Raw genomic sequence first — 16,021 nt, forward strand, 5'->3', positions numbered from 1 at the left:
GCTCAATCTCTTTTAGATCAGACTTCAATCTCCTTATTCACCAGCCGGTGAATCAAGTAGCCGAATGCAACGTGTATGTAGTTGGCAGTGTGTTCATGCTCACATTTTCTTTTTATTTAAAGTTGTTCGCCTAAGAGTCTCCGTGTCTATGGTGGAGATCCTGGCTGCCTCTCCTGGGTGAGGCCCGCCTGTCCCGCGCAGTACTCCGGGCTGCAGACACAGGAGGGGTTTAGTTCCGGTCCGATAATTAATATCAGTGGGTTCGAAACGAGTCGACTGATCTAATTTCTGACCAAATAGGTGCCCACTAGGATGGGATGACCACTTGCTGCTTACCAGAGTTTTGGTGCATATAATATTTGAAATATTAAGTGAGCACAGTAGGTCCACCATTTGGCGTTGGCCTCTGAATTATAACCAAAATAGCGACATTCGAAAATAATGATCAGAGGCACTGTACATGTAAAAAAGTGAGGTCTATTAACCTGATGGAACCAGCGCTTTCAAATGTACTGTAGGTGTCTATAGAACTGTAAAGTGATTTGAACTGTATATTTGTTTGCACTAGTTTGTTAAATGTAGTGGCGTCTTCAGTGTATGTTTATCATTGTATTTGTATATATTACAATTTTTGAAAAAGGAGTTTATCTTCAAAACAAAAGTATGAAAAGATAATACTTGAAAGAAAAAGAAAAAAATATTCTTCAGACCAGACTGTTTAGATCTTCTGGACTCTGGCACAAACGTCATATTTAAATGAGGATCAGTATTGGCATTTGTGTTTGTTCATCACTTTAAGCCCCTTCGCTGCTAGGCCTTCCCCCCCCCCCCCCCCCCTCCCCCATGCTAAGCCGTTTTTTGGCTATTTGGGGTAGTTCGCGCTTAGGCCCCTGTAACTTTTTGACCACATAAGGTACCCACGCCAAATTTGCGTCCTTTTCTTCCAACGTCATGGGGATTCTAAAGGTACCCAGGGTTTGTGGATTCCCCTGGAGGGGACCAAGAAATTAGCCAAAATACAGGTAGATTTTGGTTTTTGGGGGAAAAAAAATGGGGGAAAAGTGTTTCAAATGAAGGCGTTCAGATTTTTTCCCTGCAAATGGTATCAAAAAAGAGTGTGTGGGTCTGAAATCACAATTTTCCCAGCTTTTAGGAAATGAAAGACTTTTGTCAGAACACCAAAATCTTTTACACAGTTTTGGCATTTTTCTGGGACATAGCCTATTTTTGCAATTTTTTGTGCTTTCAACCTCCTTCCAGTTAATGGTAGAAATGGGTATGAAAGCAATAATGGATCCTGGAAAGCTATACATTTTAGAGAAGTAGACAAAATTATGAATTCAGCAAGGGGTCATTTGTGTAGTTCCTTCAAGGTTTTGTTATAGAAACTAACAGTTAAATATAGAAGAAATTGAATATTAGTTGAAAAAAACAGCCATTTGTGTCTACGTTTTCACCTGTAACTTCTTCTAATTATGACAGCTCTTTCAAAGCAATATACCTTTACATCCGCTGGACCTTACTAGTTGTGGGGATATATAGGACTTGTAGGTTCACCAAGAACCCAACGTATCCAGAGCCAAAAAATGAGCAGCAACTTACAGTGGTTTTTTATTATTAAGTACTGGGTATATAGCAATTATTCTGGGAAAATGTATACATGGAAAAATCAGTATGAAAGACACCTATGTATTCCTGAAATGGGAACAAAATATAGAATTTAGAAACCGTAGATATTTGCACATTTACGAAATTGGGAATACTCATACTAGCATGACAATTATCGGTCATTTTTCAAAATGACTTTTTTACACAATGTCTTTCATTTGGAAGGCAGTAATGCATTGAAAGTCAATAGGTAAGAACAGTTGCTCTACAAATCTGAATTACCCTAAGTCTCCCGATAAAAATGGTACCTCACTTGTGTGGGTAGGCCAAGTGCCAACGACAGTAAACGGCTCAAAACACACCACATTTTCACAATGAAAAATGACCCTTTTTTTGCAAAGTGCCTAGCTGTAGTTTTTTAACCCTAGCTCTGCCGGCACCTAGTGAAACCTAGCAAACCTATACATTTTTTTTTTTAAATAGTCCCCAGGGGAATCCAGGATGGGGTGACTTGACTGGCTCTCACCAGGTTCTGTTACCCAGAATCCCTTGCAAACCTAAACAATTGTCCCAAAAAAAACACATTTTCCTCACATTTCTGTGGTGGAAAGTTCTGGAATCTGCGTGGATCCACAAAATTCCACCCACCCCGTGTTCCCCAAAGTCTTCCGAGAAAAATGGTACCTCACTTGTGTGGGTAGGCCTAGTGCCTGTGACATGAAACGGCGCAAAACGCAACATGGCCACACACATTTTCACAGTGAAAAATGGCCCTTTTTTTGCAAAGCGCCTAGCTGTAGTTTTTTAACCCCAGCTCTGCCGGCACCTAGGGAAACCTAGCAAACCTATACATTTTTGAAAACTAGACACTCAAGGGAATCCAGGATGGGGTGACTCGACTGGTTCTCACCAGGTTCTGTTACCCAGAATCCCTTGCAAACCTACAAATTTTTCAAAAAAAACACATTTTCCTCACATTTCTGTGGTGGAAAGTTCTGGAATCTGCGTGGATCCACAAAATTCCACCCACCCCGCTTTCCCCAAAGTGTTTCGAGAAGAATGTTACCTTACTTGCGTGGGTGGGTGGGTCAAGTACCCGTGACAGGCAAGGGCCCAAAACCTACTGAGGCAACATCGAAATTACCTATCACAAACCAACCGGTTTTGCATGGGGGGTCCCATGAGTTTTTGTTCCCTGGGCTCGACAGCCATCTAGAGAAACCTACCAAACCCACACATTTCTGGAAACTAGACACCCTGGGGCGTCCAGCAAGGTATGACTTGCGCGGGTCCACAAACATTTTCCTACCCAGAATCCCCTGCAATCCTCAAATTTCACTAAAAAAAAAAAATCACTTTTTTTCTCACATTTCTGTGTGGGAAAGTTCTGGAATCTACGTGGATCCACAAATTTCTTCCCACCCAGCATTCTCCCATGTCTCCCGATAAAAATGGTACCTCACTTGTGTGTGTGGGTCAAGGACCCGCGACAGGCAAGGGCCCAAAACCTATCGAGGCGACATCAAAATTACCGATCACAAAACAACCTGTTTTTGCAAGGGGGGGTCCCATGAGTTTTTAGCCCGGGGCTCGGTGGCCATCTAGGGAAAACTACCAAACCCCACATTTCTGGAAACTAGACACCCGGGGGAGTACAGTGAGGTATGGCTTGCGTGGGTTCCCCAACATTTTCCTACCCAGAATCCCCTGTAAACCTCAAATTTCACTGAAAAAAAACCACTTTTTTCTCAAATTTCTGTGTGGGAAAGTTCTGGAATCTGCATGGATCCACAAATTTCCTACCACTCAGCATTCCCCCAGGTCTCCCGATAAAACTGGTACTTCACTTTTGTGGGTAGGTATAGTGGTTGCAACAGGAAATGGCCCAAATTGTACTGTTGAGACTTCTAAATTACCTATAACAAAACTACCTGGTTTGGGGGGGGGGGGGGGGGGAGGGGCACCTGGGGTTTTGGCCCTGGGCTCACCGCCGTCTAGGGAAGCCTACCAAACCCACACATTTCTGAAAACTAGACACCCTGGGGAGTCCAATGAGGTATGGCTTGCATGGATCCCCCAACGTTTCCCTACCCAGAATCCTCTCCAAACCTCGAAAAAAGTAATTTTGATGTTGCCTCAATAGGTTGTGGGCCCTTGCCTGTCACGGGTACTTGGCCCACCCTCACAAGTGAGTTACCATTTTTCTCGGAAGACTTTGGGGAATACGTCCTTGGAGGAATTTTGTGGATCCACATAAATGTGAGGAAAAAGTGGTTTTTGGACATGTTTTGAGGTTTACAAGGGATTCTGGGTAACAGAACCTGGTGAGAGCCAGACAAGTCACCCCATCCTGGATTCCCCTGGGTGTCTAGTTTTCAAAAATGTATAGGTGTGCTAGGTTTTTTTAGGTGCCAACAGAGCTAGGGTTCAAAATCTACAGCTAGGCACTTTGCAAACAAAGGGTCCGTTTTCACTATGAAAATGTGGGGAGTCCATGTTGTGTTTTGGACCGTTCCCTGTCGCGGGAACAAGGCCTACCCACACAAGTGACGTACCATTTTTCGCAGTAGACTTTGGGTAATGCGGAGTGGGTGGAATTATGTGGATCCACGCAGATCCCAGAACTTTCCATCACAGAATTGTGAGGAAAAAGTGTTTTTTAACTAAGTTTGAGGTTTGCAAGGGATTCTGGGTAACAGAGCCTGGTGAGAGGCACACAAGTCACCCCATCCTGGATTCCCCTTGGTATCTAGTTTTAAAAAATTTACAGGTTTGCTAGGTTTCGCTATGTGCCGGCTGCGCTAGGGCCCAAAATCCACAAGTAGGCACATTGCTAAAAACACTGCCTAGTGGGCTTTCTGCCACCCTGGGGGGGCAGAATGACTGTGGCTATTTTTTTGGGTGGTGGGGGCAGCCCCCACGCATAAAAAAAGCCAGCGTGATCGCTGGCGACTATTGGGGTTTCTGCCCCCCCCCGGGGGCAGATCAGGGGCTACAACCCCCATCTGCCCCCCGGGGGGGCGGGGCAGAAAGACTGTGGCTTTTTATGGGGGGGGGGAGAGGTGGGCATTGGCATGCCCATTCTGGGCTGACCTCACTCCTGAATTTAAAAAAATAATATTAATCCTGAGGCCTAGTGGGTTTTCTGCCCCCCATGGGGGCCAGATAAGGGGCTATTGCCCCAATATGCCTCCGGGGAAGGGCAGAAAGGCTGTGGTAAATGTTTTGGGGGACGGGGGCATTATTAGGCAGCCCCGACCCCTACATTATTTTTTAAAAATGTTTTTAAATCCCTGGTTTCTAGTGAGCTATCTGCCCCCATCTGCCCCCTGGGGGGCAGAAAGACTGACATTTCTCTGGAGGGGGGTGGGGGCATTGTCATGCCCTTTTTGGGCAGCCCACACCACAACATAAATTTAAAAAAAAATCCCTGGTTTCTAGTACGCTTTCTGCCCCCCCCCCCCCCCCCCCCACGGGGGCATATTGGGGGCTACTGCCATTTCTCTGGTGACTGACATTTCTCTGGTGGAGGGGGCATTGGCATACCCTTTTTGGGCAGCCCCCACCCCAACGTCAATACAAAAAATCCCTGGTGTCTAGTGGGCTTTCTGCCCCCCTGGGAACACAAGAGCACCGGTGCTCATGACGGAACCATTCCGTCATACGCACCGAAAGGGTTAATAAGTTGGCATTTTCCTGCCTTAGTCATTCGGTGCCTGCAGCCTGTCTCTGGGTCACATGACTGGGTGTACTGGACAGTTGGGCTTTGTGTATTCCTCCTCGACAGCCACACACAATAGGGAGCTTAGGTGTGCCTGGATGGGCCAATACTGGAAGGATAGGAGGGAGGAGCTGGGCACAGCCCCACTTACATTTGAATAGGCTGTGTCCTGCCTTCACACAAGAGACTGCATACCGCCTGTAGTTCACAGCGTTCTAAATACCACTGACATGGCCGAACAGCGGGCTCATCAGGGTCACGCCACACACTTCCCCAGGATATTCAGAAGATCACGCGCACTGGGGACCGGATTCCTGAGTCGGTCCATTACTGGGACGACCTCATTATGTCTTTCTTACTGGAAGGTACTCTAGAAACACTTTGAACCTCATTTGTGCTTAGCCTTGAAAAGGTCGAGAGGACGAAACACATGTCGGCTGTTCTGGTTTGGACAAATACTGTTTGAAATCTTTATTCCGAAGTAAAAACGTTGTTGAAGAACTCGACTCATTTGGATTGGATCCGATTATTTCTTCATAATTTTATCAAGAATGGACTTATTGTGATAAGCTGGATTGTGTGTGCTGGAGTGCATTAGGACTTTGTGGATACAGCCTGTAGTTAATCTGGAGCCAGGGCGAGGGAGGCAGGGAACCTGTGTACTTTAAAGGTAAGCCTCTAGAAGCTTCTTCGATTTCAAAGAAACATCTTGGTATAAATATAGGAACTCAGTGACCAATTTTTCAGTACACTTTTGGACCTGTGAATACTCTGTCAGGAAGGACTGCTGTGCTGCTGAAAGGGCTTCTACTTTGCTGGATTGCTGCTCTGAAGGACTGCTGCCCTCTTGCCTGGGCGAGAAGGACTGGCCCTGCATCTGTTGAACCCAGGACCCTAGAGTGTCTCCAAGGGCTAGTTGGCTGGCATCCTGACTTTAGCCTCAAGGACAGAAGGGGCCAACAACCTCAACCCCAACACCTGGACTCTGCCATCTGGAAGTTCCACCCCAGTCCTGGACCCTTGAGAGTGAGCCCAAGGTGTTAAGCCAGCCTCTGTGGATACAGCAGAACAGACATCTCTGCTGCGCGGCGCAACCCAGAGCAGGACTGACACATTGTCACCGCTTTCTGGGTCTTCTCCATCGCAAAACCTGCATAGCATCACAGCCGCAGACTCATTGGAGCTGCCACTGTACGATGCATCTTTGGCCTAGGCCCTAGCATCCCTTGCCAACGGCAGCCTCAGCGATGACACCAGACTCCACGTCACAGCCTTGCAGCTCCTTCGAACCAATGGATCACCCCGGCTTCACGACACATCCTTAATGCTGGGCTTCGCATCACAAACCCTTGACGGACCTTGCATTGCAGCATCCTAGAACCAACGCATCACTCCAGCTGTGCGATGCATCTTTGACACAGACACTCGCAGCGTTCTGCAAACCAGGACTGAAGGTACTTTGTTCAGCGGGCCAAACTGAGTCTTTGTAGCCAGCCCGTGCTCATTTGCGGTTGGCCTGAACTTGGGACTGTTTCCCAGTCTGGGAAAACCAGATATCCACAGTTGGCACTTTGTGCTTTTTGGCGCTATTTTCACTCACATTTTGAAACATGCATATCTTCGGTTGTACCGATTTGATTTTTGTCATTTCGGTCTTCTTTAACTTATTAAAAATCTCTATATTTTTCTATTCTGGTGTGGGATTTTTGTGTGTGGTGTTTTCACTTTATTACTGTTTGAAGTGTTGCACAAACACTTTACACATTACCTGTATGTTAAACCTGACTGCTCTGTGCCAGGCTACCAGAAGGCTGAGCACAGGTTAAGGGTCGGCATGTGCCTAACCCTGTGGAGCATTGTGGTTGCTGCTTGACCAGGGTGTCGCACTCCAGTCAACCAGTAACCCAAGTTCTTACAGGCCTCTTTATTCATTATCACAGAAGAGCACATTCAAGTAAATTAATTCAGAACGAGCACTGTACAAAGGTTCTCTTGTGTTTGAGTTAATAAATGATGTTGTCCATGTACAACAACCACCCAGGCCACACAGAGTCAAGGGCTCACTATTTGATGTGAGGAGGCATGAACATTTCTATGTTCATTTTTGAAAACTATCAATTAAAAAAAATATTTTTCAGTGCACTGACATAATCTGATGTACTAGGTTGAAACGCTTCTGTACCTTATGGAGATACAGCCACGGAAAAAAATCCCTCATTTTTACAAGTTTGTTGCAAGAGGTCTTTAAAAATTAATGCGTTTCTAAATTTAAGTGGTGTAGGACACCTTATTTGTTGCTTTTCTCTAATTCTGTTCGCCTGTGAATAAATGTGTTTCCGTTTATGGAACAGCTTTCTGAATGTTAGTGCTCTCTCAAGTAAACAGCAGCCCAGTACTGCTGTTCCCCAGGGGGCCGCATGTGAAAGGCAGCAGGGTTGCAATAAGCCCCTGTGCCCTACTTTGAGTTATCACTGCTGTAGCGTGACTTGAGTCTGAAAAAATGCACCTCACATCAATCACTTGCATGTTGGTTGTGGAAAAGTTATGCAAGGAGGTATTTTGGATCATTATTATTCATAGCACAGATATGATCTAATAAACACTCCTTTACTTGTGATGTGGTGCTATAAGTGTATCTGCATTGACAGGGACACTCAATACAATAGATTATCCGATTTATTTCTTGATTTTGTACGGTTTATTGCTAAAAGAGATAGGATAACCTGTCAGAGAAGAGCTATATTTGCACGCCTTGCTATTTCGAAATGAGTAGAAACCAAAAAGGTTTTTCTCCCCCCATGCACCGGCTTTGAGATTGTAAGTGGCTCCCACGAATCATATCTCTGAAATATTTGCTTCTTCTATATACGCAACACTGGGGGTATGGCAATCAGATCTATTATAATGTCCTCTTTTTTCTGAGTCGCCAGTTATTCGCGATAATGTCACTAATTTCTTTTGACTGGTTGTTATATATGCGCAATTATTCTGATTGTATTCCTTTCTTCCTCTTTTTGCCGCCTCTACAGCTACGTCTAGGGGCTCTTTCTGTTTATACAACAAATCATCCCTCCTAAGAATATGTCATCAGGGCTGCAATCGAGTTTAAATTCCAAGTTCTCCATATGGAAAATTCCATTTGGTTTGACTGAGGGGTTTGCGTCGGGTATGTAACACAGTATTTCCTGCTCTTGCCTTCTAAACAAAGACATGGTCCATTTACCTCCGTATGACCTTGATTCTCAGATCTGAAAAATCTACTGTTTTCTTGCTATACGCCAAAGTGAACATAAGTTTCAGATCACTGGCTTTCGCTATACTCACAAAATCATATGGTTTCTCAACTGTACTACTCCAAATGATGAACAAAATGTCTAAATAAGAAAGACATACAATTACATACTGGAGATATGCTTTCATTTTGAGATCCATGGACACCTGTTCCTCATGTCATCCCATCAAAAGACTCGTGAAGCTGGTGGCGAAAATGGAGCACAACCCTCCCTTGGATTGGTTTATACTGTTTTTGATCACATAAGAAAACATTCTCATCCAAACAAAATGTTATCGTAGGTATTAACATGTTATGCTCCAAAAGATTAAAGGATCTAGCCATCAGAAAATACTCACAGGCCTTCTTTATGTTTTATACTTGCGTATAAAGATTGGACATCAAGCGTCACTACTGTGTACAATAGATCACAAGAACTATTGTTAATCTTTTTTTTTTAATCTGTACTTTCCCGTAGATATGATTGCAAAGTTTCCACAAACTAAGGCAGAAAATTGTCAATACAGATGTGTATACCTTCAAGTTTTGAAAAGCAGATTTGTAAAATAGCACCATCCGTGAACAAGGCTCCTGAGGATGAATCAAAACACGCCGGGTCCTAAGGGGAGCAGAGTGTTGTGAAAATATATATATATCACACACACACACACCTTAAATGTAATGAGAGGTAGAAAATGTTTTTTAGGTGTTGCCTATAGACAGCTTTTAGTCATCTGTATTTGAAAGACTGTTGTGGATAATGCCAACAGTCACTGTGGAGTTAGGGAGAGCACACTGGTTGGCTTTCTTGTTAATCTCATTTGCTTGTATCTTATTCTGTGGCTTTCATTCCTTCTCTTGTGTTTACTCCTCCACTTGAGCATTGCTTCTTTACCATCCATTTGATTGGATGACATGCATTCTTCCACTGTTCCAAATCTTGGAACAACGCTTTCCTTTTTTCTTTCAGCGCTAAACGGAAGTGCATGTGTTTTCTTGCTCTCTCCCGTCTGCTGCTTCCCCACTAACAAATCAGCCCTCCACATTCTCAGAGTTACTCTATTCTTACGCCCACCCACTGGTACCTTCTACCATTCCGCTGTCTTTTTAAAAAAATTTGAACACCACCGACCCATATTCTATTACTTCCCACCCACTCACTTATCACTTGTTGCCATTTACCTGACAACTTGCTTCACTTTTCCTCCCCTAAATATTATGTTTTATGTTTTTTATTACCTACCCCCCGCCCCTCTTTGGTGGTCCCACTAGCTGCAATTTCCTGTTAGGCCACTCCTTTAAATAATTTAAAAAAACACTAACATATCCCCACAAAAACAAAAAAGGCCACCACGTAAAGACACATTCAGGTATCCGTATTATCACACTGGGGCCACTGTAGATTCAAGATGCATATGTGACGCATGCACACGTATTATAAACAACAGAAATTTTTAAGGGGGGGTCCAAGGGAAAAAATATTTACCGACCCTCTGGTTTCAAATCCCTTTACCTTATATGCAATAACAACAAACAAAAACCAGGGTCAAAATAGAGGAGCCTAGACCTTATACATAAGCATCTTAAGAAATCAGGAAAAAACCAAAAAGTGAACAATATCGTCAGTAATGAATCCCATCAGCCACTAAAAGTAGCGTACATCATCATTTGGGATTCAACCATACATTCCCCTCCAGTTCACAAGGGCTGTGTAATGTATGAACAAAGAAGAAGAATTAAATTCTAATCTTCAGGTCTTTCATGATGTCGCTAACACACGTTTAAGTAGCGTCCATGGTGTTAAGCAGTGCAGAAATCAAAATCAGTGAGTGCAAATATTAAAAACATCTACAGGGTCAGAACAAACATTTTATTAATAACTGACCAAGTGATGAGACTAAAAAACAGTGCAAGAGCAGTTTGAAAAAATAACTGCCAGTGTCCTAGATGCGGTCTACATGTTTCAGCCTTATGATTGAAAGACAATCAGGCTTTCGTCAGGACCAGAATAACCATGCTACTGCTGTATTGTGTGTAATCCAAAAATTGAAATGGAAATATACAAAACCTACTTGAATGCAGGTTCTGAAACACTCCCAAATATACGTGGAGTAATTCTCAAATCCTGAAAACAATAATAATGAGAATTATAATAGAAATAACAATAGTGTTCACAAGCATTTTCCACAACAATATCTTAAAAATAGATGCTTACAAGGCTCCATTGAATCAACATTATTATCATTCATTTAGCCATAATAGACCAATCTGTAGCGTGATGCGCTAAATTTAAAAAAAATGTGTTCAAGAAATTTTAAAGAAATTTTCAAAGGGCGCTTACCCCTCAGCGTAGGGGGTCTCTCCTCACCCCACCTGGCATCCGCTCAGATAAATGAGGCCCCGCTCTGTATCGAAACAAACGGGTATAACATATTGTTTGCAAAACATTGTCTGCTATAAATGCTATTGGTGTATTATGGCTAAATGAATGATAATAATGTTGATTCAATGGAGCCTTGTAAGCATCTATTTTTAAGATATTGTTGTGGAAAATGCTTGTGAACACTATTGTTATTTCTATTATAATTCTCATTATTATTGTTTTCAGGATTTGAGAATTACTCCACGTATATTTGGGAGTGTTTCAAGTAGGTTTTGTATATTTTCATTTCAATTTTTGGATTACACACAATACAGCAGTAGCATGGTTATTCTGGTCCTGACGAATGCCTGATTGTCTTTCAATCATAAGGCTGAACATGTAGACCGCATCTAGGACACTGGCAGTTATTTTTTCAAACTGCTCTTGCACTGTTTTTTAGTCTCATCACTTGGTCAGTTATTAATAAAATGTTTGTTCTGACCCTGTAGATGTTTTTAATATTTGCACTCACTGATTTTGATTTCTGCACTGCTTAACACCATCGACCCTACTTAAACGTGTTAGCGACATCATGAAAGACCTGAAGATTAGAATTTAATTCTTCTTCTTTGTTCATACATTACACAGCCCTCGTGAACTGGAGGGGAATGTATGGTTGAATCCTAAATGATGATGTACGCTACTTTTAGTGGCTGATGGGATTCATTACTGACGATATTGTTCACTTTTTGGTTTTTTCCTGATTTCTTAAGATGCTTATGTATAAGGTCTAGGCTCCTCTATTTTGACCCTGGTTTTTGTTTGTTGTTATTGCATGCACACGTATACCTCATCATCATCATGCTTTCTTTGTCAGCAATATTTTATCTCTTGCTAAATAGCATCTGCAAAGGCAATGCAATGTATTCTCAGGTTACTGCCGACTCTCCTGGCCTGGCAAACCGAATGATTTTCTAAGAGTATCAACATCACAATGGCCACATTAAACAATTACCAAAACAAATTATAAAATTGGTCTTGGTTTTAACACAGAGTTTGCCCCTCAAGTAACAACTCTTCAAGGAGACACACGCAAAGTGCAGCATGACTTCAGGCATACAAGTTCTGGTACTGTGTTTGATTTCTGTATAAACATTCTACCAGAAAAGAACACTTCCATATCTTACAACTTCCCTAGTTCTCCTGAGTTTTATCTGTTTGTCTGACAAAACATTTCATGAGGTAGCAAAAGGGCCAGTGCCTGGCGTGCGTGGCTCAAATATCTAGGCTCTGCAGATTAACCCTTGGATTTTCGATAATATTTCAAGAGATAGTTGGAAGAAATTTGCTTGGGGTGCGGTGGGGTGTACAGGTTGGTCCAAGGGGATTTCCTATTCCAGGAGAATTGATTTACGTTGTTTAGTAAAAAATTATTTTTTCCCTTGCTCTCCTGCATTTCTTTAAAGTTTGCCTTTCTAAAAACTACTTATGATAGATATAAATATTATAAACATGGGAGTAATTATCTCATTGGAGAGCCTGATTTGGGCATTAGTAACATGGACACATCTCAGTAATTTATGCAAGGTGCTCCCAGATTAATGTGGCGATACAGAGTCTGTGTTCCTCTATCGTTGCACTATATTAAAACCAGATTCTCAAATTTGTTTTCTCAATAGCAATGGAGTTCTTTGAGGAGTCAAATGGGTCAGCATGCTATTGGTATGTGGCTGCTGTTCTGATAGTCATTTTAATCTTGGATTGTAAAACCTGTGTTGGGGGATAACATGTGGAAGGAGGATAAACATCTGGGTCAGAAATCCATTTAATACACAGCTATAATCTTTTAACTAGAAAGATACCACCCTTCTAATGTGTGGAGATGCATGACTCAGGTAACACATCTAATCACTACTGGGGAAGCAATGTGTGCATTTGAAGATAAAATCATACATTTTATACAAATTAGGTGACATTTCCTATACATTTAGATGTAACTGCTAACTAAATTATTTAAAGAATAATATGCATCGTAATTAGTATTTTCTACTGTGAGTACTTTGCATTCTAGCACATGGACACCGAAATTAAGAATTTGGAAAAATTGAATTCTGAGCAAACAAGTGAGGGCCACATGAAGCTAGGTGGCCCCTTAACAATTTTTATCTTTTCATTATATTCATCTGATCTTTATGAGGAAGTACCTGAAGATATTATGGGCATATTGCTATGGAGGACATGATGTCACCCTGCTATTCCATGTGGTTGACCCCATTCTAAGCAGATCTGCAGAGAACGCTCTGAACACCCAACAGCAAATTGTAACAAAATACTATACAAAAGCAGTTTATTAAAATAATAATAAAATTATAAAATATAGGTAATTCCAGGATCCCTTCATAAATCTAAAACAATAGTATACAGCAGATTGCTGGGGGAAAAAAAAAGTGGTTATAAGAAAATGTCTGATATTACGGTAGAATACTAACATTTTCTGAAAAAGCCCATAGGATTAAAAACATCCAAGATCCAAATACAATAAAACACGTCTGCTATGGGTGATATTTACTTCTTAATGGACTCTTAAGTCTTGCCTCGCATAAATGGTTCATCTGAAGAACAGAAAGAAAGCCAGAAAGAGGACACAGCGGGTGAAAAACATCTGGATTGCAATACAGGAAGTAATATGTAATGATCAAATCCACATTTTTACATTCTGTGAGGCCCAGGGGTTTGAAAGTGTATGAAAAAATGTCTAAGACGCAAGGAGGTGGAGATGTACATGCTTCTGATGAAATACTTAAAGGATTTTGACAACCACTTTGCACCCAAAATATGCATTGGCAGATAAGATTTTTTAGAAGGAAACAAGACGCTAATGAAATTGTGAATGAGTATGTTTCAGTTTTAAGAAAATTAGCGAGCGATTGTAAATTTGATCATTTACAGGAACAACTCATTAGAGATACCAAAAATCCAGCTATACAGGAAAGGCTATGGATAAATGGAGATGCTAAGCTAAAGGATATTTTAGCTATAGTAAGAATGGTGGCGCCGTCCAGCCGCAGTGCTAGAGCATTAAAAAGTAAATGTAAGGAGTTTTCGGAGGAGGAAGTTACTAAAGTTAGAGCCAAGTCTTTTTTATTAAATTAAAAAAGAAGGTGTAATAAGTCAAGAGTTCCTGAAAAAGAAAGTGAATTTAAAGTGATATCATTGTGACAGCAGATCACATCTTGCATCCAGTAAATTTAGCCCTGCACTCAAACAAAAGTATGTGGCATTGTGGGGCATTTTGCTAAAGTTTGTAAGAAAAAGAAGGGTGGCTAGGTTAAGTGTGTGGGTGATTGTAGCTCCAGTGATGAGCAAGGAAAGGTAAAATGACTTACTATTTAGATGAAAACGAAGATAATTTCGAGTCCGAGGAGTTGTTAATTTTGAATGTTACTGACAGTAGTATAGGAGGGAAGGAAAAAACACTAATGTTTCATGACGATTGGAGGTGCAAATGTTTGCAGACTCTGGTTCTCCCTATACCATTGTCAATGAAAATATATGGAGAACAAAGTTTGTAAGGTCGTTAGGAGAGAAATGGTTGCATACAGATATTCACCCAGAAGGGTTTTCTGGAGAAAAAATAAGATATTATTGGGTATAGACCTTTAGTTTTCAGATTCAAGAATAGTGAGTCTTGTGGGAAGCTTATAATATCTAAGAAAAGGCCCTCTTGGGTTGGAAAGACCAGGCAGAGCAAAATATAATTTTAAACTTCATCCTCCTTGCCAAATTGCAATGATCAAATCTGCAACCTTTGATTTGATATATCCTTTATTAAGATTGAAATACCAGCTTACGGAGTGAAGGTAGGACGCAGCCTTGCCAGCTCCGGTTCCTTAAATCTGCTGGTCCTAACTCCCGTAGGATCTAGAACACGGCAGAGGCAAGGACTAACAGTAAAATACAAACAATAACATTACAATACAGGTGCAATATATATTAGGGATCCGTGCATATGCGCGTCTAAGTAAAACTTATCCATGCACAAACATACATTTAATAAATGAAACAACAAAATATTTGCATTCTTTGGTATAATATAAACAATAAGGGAAATATGCCACTCTTGAAAGATCGCTACGAAAATCTGATGTAGTATATATTAGACAATCCTGTACAGAGACACGGAAAACAGCATTAAAACGTATTGCTATAGCCTAATGCTATTTGATTCCTATAACACGGAGAGATCATGAATAATCCGTTCATGCTCCCTCCTTGAGAAATGAAATTAAGGTTTTGAATCTAACAGAACTAAACCTTAGGAGACAGACAGTAGGTGTTAATACAGAGTTGTTGATGAAATCAAATAAGGATGATCAATATAAGAAGGCAGGTATTTCTGGGAGTGAAGAGAGGAACACGGAACAGATTAAATACCCAAAGGCTCCAACCACCCGACCTAAACAGCCTTACGAAAGAAATTCAAATACAGTCGAGAAAAAAACAAACAGCATTTCAAGAATAAAAAAAAAAACAGCGTGTCTAGTCAGTGCTAACATCGGTCATTTTTAAGCTCTTATCCATTTACAATTCACAAGCTGTCCATGAAGCGGTCACAATAATAGCGCTCATTCTTCGTTGAATTAGATCTTGCCACCTGCAGGTAGTTATCATAAATGAAAACACACTGGTATTTGCTGCAGGCACATTCAAAATATAAGATATTCACACAAACACTAGAGACCATACCATGCAAGTTACACCCAGATCTAACGACAGGTCTATTGACACTATCTTCCTGTGGCATAATTTAACCACTTATACACTACTTACAAAAAACCTCCCGTGAACTCAGTCTAATGTTCGTCGTCCATTGTTGATTTTTAACGGAATGTCATTTAGTCTTCATTTTAAACTTCCAGGTCACTTAGAATCCAATCCTACAGCTGAACATATTCTGGGCGTCATCTGGGACTATGAAGTACTGCTAATGTGTAAACTGACACAGGATTGGTTTATTGGAACACCTCTACCAATCACAGTGCGCTAGACAGAATTCTGA

General features: G+C 41.4%; 1 protein-coding gene across 7 annotated transcripts in view; it reads right to left on the minus strand.

Moving 5' to 3' along the window:
- Positions 1-15,937, minus strand: part of LOC146809297 (uncharacterized) — a 245,255-nt gene extending 229,318 nt beyond the window's left edge. For 3 of the 7 annotated variants that reach the window (XR_014966390.1, XM_085616107.1, XM_085616105.1), the window contains exon 1: positions 15,793-15,935. The gene's annotated coding sequence lies outside the window, so the exon portion shown is untranslated. Of the gene's footprint in view, positions 1-15,792 lie in introns of all 7 variants that reach the window. The other 4 variants (XR_014966392.1, XM_085616108.1, XM_085616106.1 and 1 more) reach the window with 2 other exon arrangements.
- Between the last annotated feature and the right edge of the window lie 84 nt (positions 15,938-16,021).

This window comes from Triturus cristatus, chromosome 7 (assembly GCF_964204655.1).
Source record: "Triturus cristatus chromosome 7, aTriCri1.1, whole genome shotgun sequence".
NCBI lineage: Eukaryota > Metazoa > Chordata > Amphibia > Caudata > Salamandridae > Triturus > Triturus cristatus.